A 14,314-nucleotide genomic window follows, 5' to 3' on the forward strand; every position below is an offset into this window, starting at 1 on the left:
TGTTGTTTTTGGCCACTGCCTTGACTTCAGCAGGGGAGTGGCTCCCTTTCAAACACTGCAGACATCCTCCAGATAGTGTCTAATGGCACTTTCCAGTAGAGTTCCCGATATTCGGAAAGGCCTTTCTTTCCAGGAACCCAGAGTGCTTTTCCAGACTTGGCCCTGGGAGCTGGGAGCTGGAGGAGGCAGAGCAGGGGAGGTGGGGGTGGGGGCCCAGACCCCTGGTTTCCTGCCCTTCATCCTGGATGCTGTGCTCGCTGGGGCTCTTTGGAGGTATCTTTCATGCATGAAGTCCTGAGGACTTACTTTAGAAATCTGGATAATTTTCCAAACTCTAGCCACCTATCTTTTCTTTTTTTTGGTAAGTTAAGCAGTGGTAAACTTAGAGATTCATTGTATATAATCAGCTTTCAGCTTTTTTAAAATTAGAGAATTCCACATTGGGATTTTAATTCCTTGGGCCTGTCTGGATAACTGCCCCCCCACCGCCACCCCCGCCACCGCCTTTCCCTCTTAATGGTCTGCTTGGTGCAGGCAGCAAGACCATATTGCGGCCCAGGGGTGTCCAGGTAGGGCACCTGCTCCCAGTCCCTTTCCATGGAAGCTGCTGGCTCAGGACAAGGCCAGCTTAGGTCCACCTTATGGCTCAGGGAGTGTGTTTGGAGTTACGGAGCTGAGCACCCACCACCTCCCCTGAGCAGGAGCCAAGCCCGGGCTATGCTGTGGACCAGGCCCGTCTCTGAGTGTTTCACAGATATTAATTCATTTAATCCTCAGAACACCCGTGTGAAATGATTTGGCTGGGAGAGTAAGGAAATTTAGACTTGCAAAGGCTCAGGCAGTTACAGCTGTTATTTCTATATTTTCTGCTCTGAAGCCAGTTTGCAAAGAAGATGAACATTGCAGATTGGAGACCCTGGCGTTCTCCCCAGTCCCATTCCTGTCCCCCCCTGGAACTGATCACTATCCAGTTTGGTGGTTTTCATTCCTAAGAATCCATTTATACAGTTCCTACCTGTCTGGTTGTGTGCAGGACAGATGGTGTCACACCCAGCCTATCACCGTGCACACTGCTCTTTCTGTGCTTCCCTGTCCCACACCCCACTTGGCAGGAGCTCTGACCCCCATTCCATGGATGAGACGGCTGAGGCCTGGAGGGGCTGGAGGACTTGGGGGATGTTTACAGGTGGCAGGTGGGGCCAGAAGCCGGGCTTCCTGCCTCTGCGGGTGGCTCTTTGTGTTCACCTGCTGCTCCCGCCACATCGGAGTTCAAAGACTCACTGGTATTTGGTGAGGGAGGGCAGGGGCAGAGAGTCTGTTTTTCTTCCCTCCCACGTGTGTTTTTGACACCTGGTTCTCATCCCCTGCGGCATGTGTTCCTTTGTCTGCTGCCCTCTTCTAGTGAGGTTCTTAGGGACTCACACTACTTTGCCATTTTTTTCTCTTCCCGGGAGGGAGCCCTTCTGCTTTTATTGTTCCTTGATGAAGTAAATATGCAATGACAGAAAAGCTACTGTGAATTAAGGCATGCTTCTAAATGAATTTGTATTGTATGTCTCACAGTGGCTTCTTGCAACATTTGGAAGTTAGCTGTTCTTTGCACATAGTTTTGGAAGAGGCGGGAGGTGGGAAGCCGTGGCTGGCTGAGTCCATCTTGGCTGGGTCCCAGGGGCAGCCAGTGGGATTCCAGTTATGTCTGTCTGTGCACGCTTGGTTTCCTGGCTCTGGCCCTTTCTCCCTTCTGCCCTGGCTCTGGGCCACTCAGCCCCTTGCCTTGCTCACTTAGCGCCTGGGTAGAAGATGGGTTGGAGAGAGCTGGAGAGGACAGACATGTTGGCAGCCTCTTGGCAGCCTTCACCGTACTTGCTTAGGGCACTGTTGTGAGACTCTTAGCTCTGAGGACATTTGGAAGGTTCTCAGGGGATGTCACTCATCTATGACTGACAGGGGACTCCTTGGATGAGTGAAGGTGAGTCTGTAGGGTCTCCTGGGGCTTCCTAGTAAGGGGTCCATTGCCTGGGGCTCCTGAAGACTGTGGCATTGGCATCTGGGCACTCAGGCCACCTCATCCCAGAGCCTTGAAGCCTAGAAGGATAGGAGTGGTTTAACAGTGGTTCTTACTTGGATGTGCATCAGAGTCACCTGGAGGACTTGTTACAACACTGGTTGCGGAGCCTTATCCTCAGTGTTGGTCATTCACTGGGTCTGGGGTGGGGCCTGAGAAATTGCATTTTTAGCAAGTGAGATGACACTTTATAGTGACTTGCAGAGGGGGGTAGATGTAGGCAGGGGCGAGGAACTGGGGCTACTTTTGCAGTCTGCTATGGAGATCTTGAACCAGACTGTGACTTAGCTGGTAATTTCTGCCTAGTACCTTGTGTCTCTCCCCCAGAATAAAGACCATGTTCTTTCTCTCTTTGGGAGGTCCAAGCTTGGGGAGGGAGGTGTGCTCTTGCACCCCAAGAAAAGGTGACTCCTCAGGGGGCTCCAGTGGGCATGTGGTAGTCGGTGGTCACCAAATGTTGGACGGACAGTGACAGTGGACGCCTTTTGAGGAGGGTGTGGGAGTCACAGTCCAGCAGGAGACGTCTGCCGATGAGACGGTACTGGGGGTGATGACCCTTCGAGTCACCAAGGGTCACTCCAGTGATGGGGCTGAATCTGGGGCACAGAGCAGGGCCTGGGGAGGCTCCTGGGATTCAGAAGGGTGCCCTGGGGTCAGGAGGAGGCCGGAGGCTGGGGAAGCTGGCCTGTAGCTGGGATGGGCTCTGAGCCTGCCACGCCGCCTGGCACCCTTCCCTGCGTGTCCTGTTGCGGGCTGGTGGGAGCAAGCGCAGGCCTCCAGCTCCCTATTAGGTAGTCCAGCTGCGTTTCTTCCTCTCTTGGCCAGCGGCCCACTTAACATTCCTCTCCCGAGGTGCTGGCCCAGCTGACACGTCTCTCCACTCCCTGCCCTGTTGCATTTGGCTGAGGCCTCTACTTCAGAAATTCTTAGGGAGTTTCTGGTCCTCTTGTGAGGGTTTGGGACCTCAAAGGAAGTAAGCTTGGCCCTCGGTTTTCCTTCTCTTTCCAGTCCCAGGGCCGAGGGTTCTCTCAAGTATTGGACATGGGTGGCCTGCTCTGCTGTCTTTAGGCTCAGCCTCCTGGGAGTGTGGAACCAGACAGAACCTGGGGCTCTGCATCTCATTAGGATGTGGGGTCCAGTAGGACCTTGGTCTGCCTGCCTTCTCCTCCCTTTCAGCTGGGACCTTGGAGGGGTGTCATTTAGGAGAAGAATCGGTATGGAGACACTGCTCCTTTTTTTGCATTAGGCCAGAGGGCTGCTTCAGGAGACCCTGTCCTCTTTCCTCGGAGCAGAGAGAACAGTTGTGCGTTAGGTTCCGGGGCTGTGGGAGACCCGAGGTCTCCTCTTAGAGCTTCCTGCGGCCACTGTGTGACGCTGGACAAGTTACAGCGGATTGTCACCTATAAAATGAGTTGTGTTAGTCACTCAGTTGTGTCTGACTCTTTGCAGCCCCATGAATTGTAGCCCGCGAGGCTCCTCCATCCATGGAATTTTCCAGGCAAGATAGGAGTGGGTTGCCATTTCCTTCTCCAGGGGATCTTCCCAGCCCAGGGATCATAAAATGAGGGGACTGGGTCATAAGGTGACAGTGGGGCTCTGTTGTAAATGCCCTGTTTGGATTATGGCATGGAGATGATCTTTAGAGTCTGGGTTAAGGTGACAGTGGGGCTCTGTTGTAAATGCCCTTTTTGGATTATGGCATGGAGATGGTCTTTAGAGTCTGGGTCAATGCCAGCACGCTGTGTTCTTGTCCTTTTTGTGGGGACGGGTTACTCTGCAGTCTAACACTTCTTGAGGTGACCTTGAGGTCGATCCCTGGGCTTGCAGTCTGGCCCTGAAATAACCTGCTAAAACACTGTCTCATATCTGTAGGAGTCTTCTGTGTCCTCACCCTTCAGGAATTTGTTCCCACCCTCTAGGGAGGGTATGGGTGGGGCCAGGTGAATGAACCTCCCTTACGGACCTGCAGTGCTCTATGTCTTGGGCCCTGCATGGACTGTCTTGCTCTGGAAATGTCTGCTTGGGGTGTGGCCGAGTGGGAAGCCCAGGTGCCTGGGGAGGGGAGAGTGGAGAGCCTTGTTTGGGGTGGTGATAGGTTCCTCAGCTTTGCCTAAGGATGCTCCAGGTGTGGTCCGGGGATGGGAATGCTAGGGGTGGCTCTGGAGGGGTGGGAGGGCATCTCTGCCCTCTGCAAGGTGGACCACTCATAATCAGCCCTTTGTGTAGGCTTGGCTGACCCACGGCCTGGTGGGAGGGAGGTGGCCTGCCCGTGGGTTCTGTGGGTAGAAGAAACTCCTGCCGGAGCCAGGGAACAAGGGTTTCAGCCTGGAATCTGCCCAAGGGACTGGTGTCAATGGGCAGCCTTGTTTTTCACTTCGTTTACTCCCAGAACCCAGCTCTATCCTTTCCCTTGTAGCAGTCTGAAGAAATCAAATCACAGAAGGCCCAACCAGAAGGGAACCCGTACTGTCACCTGACCTTCTGTACATCAGATAAAGAGACTGAGGTCCATGGTGGTGATCTGTCTTGTCCAAGGACACACTGCTTTGAGTTCATTCCTTGTGGGGCTGGTTTACGTAAAGAATTTATTCAGGGGACATATAAATCAACTCCTGAAGTCATCCTTGCCGGTGGGCTTCAGAACACCTGCCGACAGATAGACGGGGTGAGCCTCTGTGCTCTGCAGGCAGGTGGGGCTGCTGGGGATCGGTGTGGGTGGTCACGTTCAGGTGAATTTCACACACGCTGACAGCTGTGCTCTACTGGGTGGAGGTGGTGACGGACAGACAGGTGGGCCCTTTGCATGGCTGCCCTTAGCTCAGATGTTCCTGGCACTGGCTCCTGATTTTGCAGTTGAGGAGGGAGCCAGAAATGAGTCAGAGGGACCAGCACCGGTGATGCTAGTGGTCCTGATATTAGCACTTAGCGCTAAATCGTCGTAACCACCCCGTAAAATCTAGGTGCTAATACATTTTCATCTCCACTTTACAGAAGCATTTGAGCATTATTGAGATTAAATAATTTGCCCAAGCCATAGACAGAGAGGGGCTTGGCGGGCTACAGTTCATGGGGTCGCAAAGAAGCAGACATGACTGAGCACGCAGCAGGCACACCCAAGTTCTTGAGTGGCGTTCTGGCCTGTGAAGCCAGAGTTGCCCAGCCACAGCCTGCACTCCTAACCACCACTTTGACCGTCTCCTCTCCTCTCTGCCGGGGCATGCTGCTTGATGGCAAGTCGGCCTGATTGGAGAAGGGAAAACCCCTCGCTAGAGAAGGAGCTGGGTCTCCACCCTTCCTAGGCCCCAAATACCTCTCTCCTGACACACACATTCCTGCGCATTCCTGAGGAGCCAGGAAGTGACTGTCTCTCTGGTCCCTGCAGGTCCCAGTGCTGGGGCAGCAGTGGAGGTGGGGCAGCTCAGCCCAGATGGGGGCTTCTTATGAACCCCTCCACGCTTCTCTTTGGCCCCCTCTTTCCTTCTCCTCGTCTGTTGTCTCTCCCTCCTGCCCCGCAGTGGCCTCTCCCCACTGGCCATGCCTGAGGATGGCCTTGGGAGGTAGGCTCTGCCAGAGGGATGGCTTTCTTTGCCTTCCTCGGGGTGCAGGGTTGCCTTTGCAGGCCGCCCTGGCGCAGGGCTGTGTCAGCTGCTGCTCCTGTGTCTGTAGGGGCTCCGGGCTCCCACCCTCGGAAACAGCCACGGTCGTGTTTCCCTGTGTTTGTTGCAGCTACTGTGTTGGCTGTTACACATCCTGAATCTTATTTCTTCCTAACAACAAGGTAGGAGGTATCAGCCCTGTTTACAGGCCAGGGAATCAAAACCCTGCAAAGTGAGAGACTGCACTGAGGCTAGTTTACGGCAGATAGGGGTTAATGCCCAGGTCTGTGGACCCAAGTGCACATGTCCACTGAAGCCCAGCATGAGCAGAGAGTGGCAGCCAAATAGAACCCTTATCAGACAACAATAACAATAAAACGCTTCCCATCCAGGCTAGAGTATCCTGGGTCCGGGTGGGCTGGGTGTCTCCCTCATGAAGGTGCCTTGCTGGTCTCCTCTGAGAAAAGAGGCCAGATGGAAAGTGTTTACAGGCTCATGGGCACCTCTTACTCATGAGGCTGTGGCCGAGGCATTGCTCAGAAAAACTCAGGCAGGAGAACACGTGATGCACAGGCAGCCAGAAGCCAGTCGGAGCCTGTCCCTTGCATCTGGCCTGGTTCTGTGATTCCTTCTTTACAGAGAGTTTCAGTGCCCATTGTCATTGGAACTTGTTAATAGGGGCTGTGGGAGCCTGGTGAATAAGAATAATAATGATGTGATAATACCGTGAGACCTATATGCACTAACTCTTCTAATGCTGTGCCTCACAGTGTCCTTAGCTTTTTACTTGTAAGCACTGGAACAAGGACTTTCCATGTACTAACCCATATATTCCTCACAACAACTTTGTGAGGTGGGCACTAATACCTCCATTTTATAGATGGGAAAACTGAGGCCCAGCAAAGTTTAGTTGTTCATCCAAGGTCCTACAGCTAGCAAGGGGCAGAGCTGGGACTTGAATCCAAGGATTTCTAGTCAATAAGACCATACATGATTCCCTTGAGGTCAGGGATCTCCCCATGGCTTTTATTTCTGTCCCTTGGCCTAGCACCAGATACCAAGTGGACTCAAGGAAGAGTCGTAATGATAGAATGAAAGGTGTTGGCATCTTGCCCTTTAAGGGGAAGTTGCCTTTAAGTTGCAGGGATCCCGGCATGGCTGGCATGATTTTCTGTTGAGGAGTGAGACCCTGAGGCCCACCCTTGGTCTCCTGAAGCCACTTTCTTAATGAGGGGAGCCCCTTGTATGGGGAAGACTTCAAGTGCAGATGGAGTTGGCAGGGCTGGGAAGATAAGCCCAGGAGACACAAGGCCCAGAAAGCCCCTCATTAGCTATTTGTTCCTGTGGGAAAGTCTCCCCTGTCTTCATGTTATAAGTGCCATTAGGCTTTTAACTGCCAGGGAGGGATAGCAAATAATTTAGAACTTAATAAAGTTATCAATTCATAGGGGCAGGGGCTGTTTCTTATTTCTCTCTTTATCCATGTTTCCTGGCATGTGGTGGGCACTTAAGGAATGTTAGTTGCGTGAATGAATGAATTAAAATAGAATCTTCATACGGAAAATTCAAGCACAGGAATAGAGAAGAGTATAATGAGTCCCCGTGTACCCATTACCCAGCTTCAGCAATTAGCAGTGGAACCTGCTGGTCATATGTAGCCCCCTGGGACACTTTACAGTGAGATTAGCACGCTAGGATGAACTGCTAAGAACTTCTCGAGAGGAAAAGGACACAGAGATGAGATGCTGCTGTAGGACTAATAAGAACTTGCTCTCATGTCACTACTGTGCCAGGCATGCTGCAGGTGCTTGTTTGAAGGTTTGGCCTGACTGCACGGGGCCATGTGGCATTGGGCTCCAGCCCCAGAGTGCGAAGAAAGTTCCGAGGGTGAGTTCAGCAGGTCCATGAGCTGTTCAGACACATACACTGCGGCTAAAGGCAGTGCGGCCAACGATAGTTCATCCACTCAGTTCGTATTTATTATGAGGCCTCTCTTTTTTTAAATGGCATGCAAATACTTTTAAAGTACAGAATAGTAAAACAGATACCCAGGTGCTTGCCACCTGGATTTAAGAGATGTTAAGCACTTGCCCTTTTCAGATCACGGCCAGAGGATGCAGAATGTGTGTCTCTGAAGAGGCCAGTTGAGGGAGAGACCTAGCATTTCCCTGTCTGTTCAAGGATGTCACAGCCTCTACAGAGAAGGGCGCGCAAGAAAGGCCCCAGGCTGCCTTTGAGGAAACCAGTAAGACCTCCCGCAGGAGGTGATGCTGTGAGCTAAAATTTAAATCTAGAATATATAAGAGTGAGTCAGGCGAGGGGGGTGGTGGCAGAGAGTGGGGGAGGTGGACCAGGCGGAGTGTGACCAAAAACATGAGACAATGAGTGTCAAGTTCTGGGAAGGGAAGGGCGGGGAATGAGTGTGAGGTGGGGCGGGGAGCAGCTGGAGGTAAAGAGGCCTGGGGGTGGGGGACGGGGAGCCCAGAGGGCCTGCGGGGGCAGTAGCGGGCTCCGGGCCTGTCTGAACTGGACAGTGTATGCTGCGAGGGTTAGAGACCAATGTAATCTCCAGCGGAGGTTTGGGAACAGGGCAGGGGAGGTGGGGAACCGCGGCAGAGGAGTATTTGAAGGAAGCTGGCTGTTTAGAGCAGTCACCAGGCAGGAAGAGGCTGTGCTGGACTTGGCTTGTTGAGTGGGCCCCAGGGTTGGAGGAGCAGGACTTGGGGGAAGTCGAGTGGAAATGGAGTCAAGCTCAGAATTTGTAGTAGTCATACTTTCCAAAGAAGGAATGAACTGTTAGCTTGGGAGTTACCTGGTCTCAAATGTGTTTGGTTCTACTGAAATGGAAATGGGGGGAATTCCCTGGTGGTCCAGCGATTAGGACTTCGTGCTTTCGGTGTTGAGGGCCAGGGTTCAGTCCCTGGTTGGGGAACAAATCCCACAAGCCATGTGGCATGGCCAAAAAGCAGTACAAAACACAAACCGTCTCGTTGAGGTATTCAGCTAACCCTAAAAGAAATGAGATGGGAAGGACATGGAGGAAGGAGGGCACTGGCCCTTCAAGGTCTTTTCTTCTTCTGTGTTCTAAGAATGTAAGCTGGGAGAGAGTTGGTTAAGTGACCCGTGGGCACAGACGAGTGGTGCTCCAAGGAAGGTGGCTATGGAGGAGGTGCTGGCCTGTTGCCATGGGAACCATCTCTGCTGTGGGTTTCCAGTTCCAAGGATGCCCTGGAAGGAATGAGCTCACTCCACCTGCAAGGTGATGAGTCAGCCTGCTCCTAAGTCCTGCTTGCCATCCAGGGCTGAGCAGGACCCTGCTTCTGCCCCTCATGGACCACTGATACTTCTCTGCCTGAAGTGGGCTGTTGTCATTAGATGGAGGCAGAAGAGGCAGCCACATGCCGTTCTGGTAGCCCTCAGGATCCTGACTTCAGCAGAGGCAGGAGAAAGCCTCTCTTCCACTTGGCCAAACCATGGTGCTCAGCAGGGCTGAACTGTCATATCTGCAGGCCGCTCACCTCACATTGACAGGGCACCAGCTACACCTGGGACCTTGTAGTCCCAGCATGTAGGCTAGACAGAAGCTGTGTGCTGAGGGCTTTGAGGAAGTTGAGGCTGTTCGTGGATGTCTGTTGGTCAGGTGTAGGGGTGGTTTCCGAGGGTAGATGAGGAAACCTTCTGGATTTGATTGCACACTGGAAGGATTAGGGGTCAATAGTTTGCCCATCCAGTCCTAGATATATTTTTGGAGGTCTGGGCTTGTGCCTCAGGGCCCTTGCCTCCCTACCGCCCACGTGTGCAATTCATCGTTCTTATGGGGGAGTGTGCAGAACTTGTCCACTGACTGCCAGGTGAGGACTAGCATCAGAGCACGAGGCATCTTCCTCAAGACTCTACTAAATGCAGACCATCATCTACTGGGTTCCAGTCCCTCAGAATCCAGATGGGGGCTGGAGCCTGTTCCTCCCTCCTTGGGGCAGCCTGGGGATAACATTGAAAAGGCCAGAGGAGCTTGGCTTTTCTAGTTTCTCAGTTGCCTACTTGCTTCACCTCCATGGACCTCTGTTTCCATCTGAGAAGATAAATGACTTTGGGGGAGCGGTGAATGACCACTTTAACCCTTTCACCTAAACACAACTACTTAAATTTTGAGAAACCATGTTTGTTTTTATCCTCATGCTTGTGTTATTTTGAAAACGGTAGTCACAGTGGATCTACAATTTAGTTTACTTTTATATTTCCCCACTTGGCATTTTTATCAAAGATACTTTTTTTTTTATATAGCCACACAGCCTTTATCTTCCTTCCCTGGATCAAGTGAGATCCAAGTATACAGACTGTTTCATGAATACATATTTCTTTGTACTTTCCTGCCTCTTTTTCCAAAAAGCATTTGAGGAAAGCATGAACCCAGTGCTCCGTGACATCCTAGAGGGGTAGGGATGGAGTGGGAGATGGGAGGGCGGTTCAAGGGGGAGGGGATATACGTATGCCTGTGGCTGATTCTTGAAGATGTATGGCAGAAACCAGCACAATATTGTAAAGTAATTATCCTCCAATTAAAAAACAACTTAATGTAAGTGTAGCACAGAGAACTCTACTCTGTGCTCTGTAATGACCTATATGGGAAAAGAATCTAAGGAAGAGTGGATATATGTACAAGTATAACTGATTCACTTTGTTGTCTACCTGAAATTACACAACATTTAAAATCAACCATACTCCAAAAAAAAAAAAAAGAAGATCCAGAGCTTTGTCAGGGTGGTGGTAGGTGGGTGAGGTGATTGAGAAAATAATGTTAAAAGAACTTAGTTTTTGTAAGTCAGCACTGACCCTAGTTCTGACCTTCCCAGTAGCTAAAACAAAAGAAGAAATGGGGACTATCATCAACTTCCTAATAGAGGGAAGTGTGCTGGTTCGTGGGGAAGAGACACCTTGTCTCTTAGCGTGAGCACCGAGCACCAAGGGCTTTTCCATTTTAGGAGAGAATGTGCTGCGTGATGCCATCAGTGTTAGTTTCATGGAGCTCACAGGGACCTTTTTGTATATTGGTTCTTAAATCAACCTGCGGTAGGGTCAAAGGCACGGCGTTAAATCACACTGGTGTGAAGGCACTTCTGTGGGGAGCTGCAGAATGAAAGCTGGTTCCACTGTTTCTAGAGCTGCAGCCTGAGCGAGGCCCTTGGAGACGCTCATCAGCATTTCCTGGAAACTCACTTGCACTTGTCTGACAGGGGCTAGAGGGCGGTCAGTGTTGATTCCTGGGCTGTGTTCAGAGGTTTTCGGAGGCTTTTCAGAGATGAGAACTTGTGCTTGCAAGTGCTGGGTGTCTGAGGCCAAAACTGCTCTTTCATTAGGAAAACAAGAGTTTGGCTCACATCACCTCTTTAGAAGGAGAGCCATTGAGGCCAAAGCTGTCTTCTGGAAGCACTTGGTGGTCTGTTCAACAAGGTGCTTCTGGCCCCTGGCTCTTGGCTGCAGAGTGGGGATGAGGCTGTCTAGTCAGGCCTGGGCCTGGACCTCGACTGGCTGCCCGACTGTTCCGTCAGGTGACAAACTGCTCCTCTTAATTTTCCCATCCCTGGGCATTTTCATAGTGTCCAGCTTTGAGCTCTCATAGATAATTCCTCTTTAAATACTCCTTTCACTGTGGACCTTTTCCTGCATTTTAGGATAATATCTAGGAGCTGAGTAAATTGGTCAAAAGAGATGATCATTTCTATAAGTGCTTTTACATACTAATCAGTTGCCTTTAAAAGGCAAACTAATAAAAAATAAAATGGTGCTTGCTTTGGCAGCACATATACTAAAATTAGAACGATACAGAGTAGATTAGCGTGATCCCTGTGCAAGGGTGATGTGCAGATTTGTGACGCAGTCTGTATTTCTGTGCTCTGACAAACTAGAGGGGTGGGATGGGGCGGGAGGTGGGAGGGAGGTTCAAGAAGGAGGAGACATATGTATACCTATGGCTGATTCATGCTGATGTTTGGCGGAAACCAACACGATATTGAAAAGCAATTATCCTTCAGTTAAAAATAAATAAAATGTAAAAAATAATAAGAGAAATAGAAAGGGCAGGCTAGCTTAATGTGCCATCTGTAATATACAGCTATTTTTTGTTGAAGTACAGTTTCAGGTGTACAACAAAGTGGTTTAGTACTTTTTTAGGTTATACTCAACCTATTTTTTAAAACTAATTGAGATGAAAAGTAGTATTTACTGCAGCAAATTTAAAAAATACAGCAAAATACAAAGAAGTAAATAAGGATCACCTAGAATTCCCTCATCCGAGAGCATTCAAGTGTGTGGTTTGATGGGCTGCTGCGGTGAATCTGTTGCCTCTTATCAGGTAAGAGTTTGATCTGCAACAGTCCCCCCTTAATGGCCATCCTTAGGGGACCCCTACCTGGCAGAGGTGGGGGTGTCTGGTTTTCCTTGGACCCAAAGTATCTTCTCAGGCATTGGCTTGTCTGGCTGTAGACTTACATTTCTAAGGTTCTCAAGGCCTTGCTAACATTTTTATCTAGTACTAGATACCTGAGAAGGTGACTGGGAAACTCTCAGGATTTAAACATTTGAGAGGAACATGTGAAATACTGTCGCCTATTGGCAACTTAGCAGTAGCTGCCCCTTGGCAGGCGAGACCTAAGGGCCAGGGGTATGGCTGCTGAGTGCCGAGGGGACAAGCGATCAAGAAGTGGAATCTGTGTCTCGAAGATTCTGCCCGGTCCTGGCTCACTGACCGCATTCCCCAAGTTCCTGTGAGGCTCGTCAGAAGAGCCAGGGTGTTTGGTGAAATTGAAGGGAAGTAGGCCGAGTCGTAAATGAGAACCTGTGCCTGTCGTCTCCATGCGGGTTCTCACTTCCCTGTTCGCTTCTCTAAACCAAGTATCCTGTGGTCCAGGTGACCCTCTCCTCTACAGCTCGACTTTAGGAGGGGGCCTCCCGGTGGCAGGAGAGACTGCTTCCTGATCTGGACTGGCCCTTGTTGACCTCTTGGCCAGGGTGCCGGTGCTGGGCTGAGGGTGGCCGACACCTCCAACCCACAGTGAGACGTCTGTGACCCGAGCAATTATGTGTCCGCTCTGAATACTGCGGTGAGAGGAAGAAGAAGGTCTGTCCATGGAATGACTTAACCTCAAATAGGGGTGGAGTCCTCAGTCCTCAGGAACTCCAAGAACTAACACTTTCTTATGCGAAGTTGCTTCCGTCGTGTCTGACTCTGTTCAGTGTCTTAGGTGGCCTCAGGTGCCAGAATGGGTGAATATACTGAGAGCACTTGGTACTGTGCCCACAGTAGGACTCACCTGGATGGTTGTGTTATTTTCGGTATGGAGGAGGTGGTGCACAGAAGCTTCCTTTTTCCTGCAACTTTGGCCTTGCCTTTGAGTTGGGTGGGATTTGGGTAGGACCATAGCTGCCCTTCTTATGGGGAGAAGAGGTGATGCTGAAATGATGGCTTCTTAGAGCTGCCCATCTGTGGAATTGTCAGGCCCTTGAGGAGGTGCACCTAGGGGAGGCTTGATGTTCCTAGCGCTGTTTTTCCTTTGGTCAGCTCATCTGACACAGTTGGGGAGAGTTTTCCAATGTCTGGGGGCTGTGGATGATCAGAACTTTGGAACCATGGGGTCCACCACAGAGAATCTTGGTGTTGGGACGTTTCCTTGGGGAGGCCCTGAAAGGGGCACACTGCCAGAATGTCTCAGCTGCTGTTCTAGTTGTTTGGGTAAAGAGCTCCCTGCTGGAGCCTTGTAAGGCTCTAGCTTGTGGCCACGTGGAGAGGCTGGGATTGATTTATTCTGTCTGGTTGGTTAGACACTCTACCCTCTTCTTCTCCCCACCCAGAAAACCACAGTGAACTGTCAAGGCTGGTCTAGTTACAATTCACAGTAATTGGGAGGGAGAGAGGGACTCCTGAGGAGACCATGGCTTGTGCTTTGCTCTGTGAAGAGAGAGGATCTATGCTGTGAGGAGTGGAGGCAGGTAGCAATTAAGGGCCTCCTGCTGCTGCTGCTGCTGCTGCTGCTGCTAAGTTACTTCAGTCGTGTCCGACTCTGCAACCCCAGAGACGGCAGCCCACCAGGCTCCCCTGTCCCTGGGATTCTCCAGGCAAGAACACTGGAGTAGGTTGCCATTTCCTTCTCCAGTGCGTGAAAGTGAAAGGTGAAAGTGAAGTTGCTCAGTCGTGTCCGACTCCTAGCGACCCTTTGGACTGCAGTCTACCAGGCTCCTCCGTCCATGGGATTTTCCAGGCAAGAGTACTGGAGTGGGGTGCCATTGCCTTCTCCGAAGGGCCTCCTACTTACACCTTATTAAATGATCATTTACTACTCCAGGTGGCCATGACTTCCCTATAGAATTTTGGTTCCTGCAGGCACGTCCACCCTCTACCATCCAAGTGGAGAGTTTCACACCAAGGCTGTATTCCAAAGGGTGGTCTGTAGACCACCTAGCATTCATATAAAAATTGTAGCTTCCCGGGCCTTGCCTAGACCTGCTGAACCAAGTACTCTAGGCTCAGAGCCGTGGAATCTGCATTTCTCGCAAGCTTCTGCCTCAAGTTTTAGACAGCGCTAGAGACCTCTGTGAAGAACGACCTGGGAATGTTGTTGCTTCAGGCTGAATGATAGGTGCTCAGCTAAACAAGCTC

At 51.0% G+C, this 14,314-nt stretch overlaps 1 protein-coding gene and 1 non-coding gene across 4 annotated transcripts in view; both read left to right on the top strand.

Moving 5' to 3' along the window:
* Positions 1-14,314, top strand: part of ACTN1 (actinin alpha 1) — a 97,413-nt gene that overhangs the window by 11,212 nt on the left and 71,887 nt on the right. The window lies entirely within an intron of this gene.
* On the top strand, positions 11,444-11,550 carry LOC120853836. The gene has a single exon (XR_005718885.1). It is a non-coding gene; the product is annotated as a U6 spliceosomal RNA (small nuclear RNA).

Source organism: Oryx dammah, unplaced genomic scaffold (genome assembly GCF_014754425.2).
Source record: "Oryx dammah isolate SB20612 unplaced genomic scaffold, SCBI_Odam_1.1 HiC_scaffold_26, whole genome shotgun sequence".
In the NCBI taxonomy this organism is placed as follows: Eukaryota; Metazoa; Chordata; class Mammalia; order Artiodactyla; family Bovidae; genus Oryx; species Oryx dammah.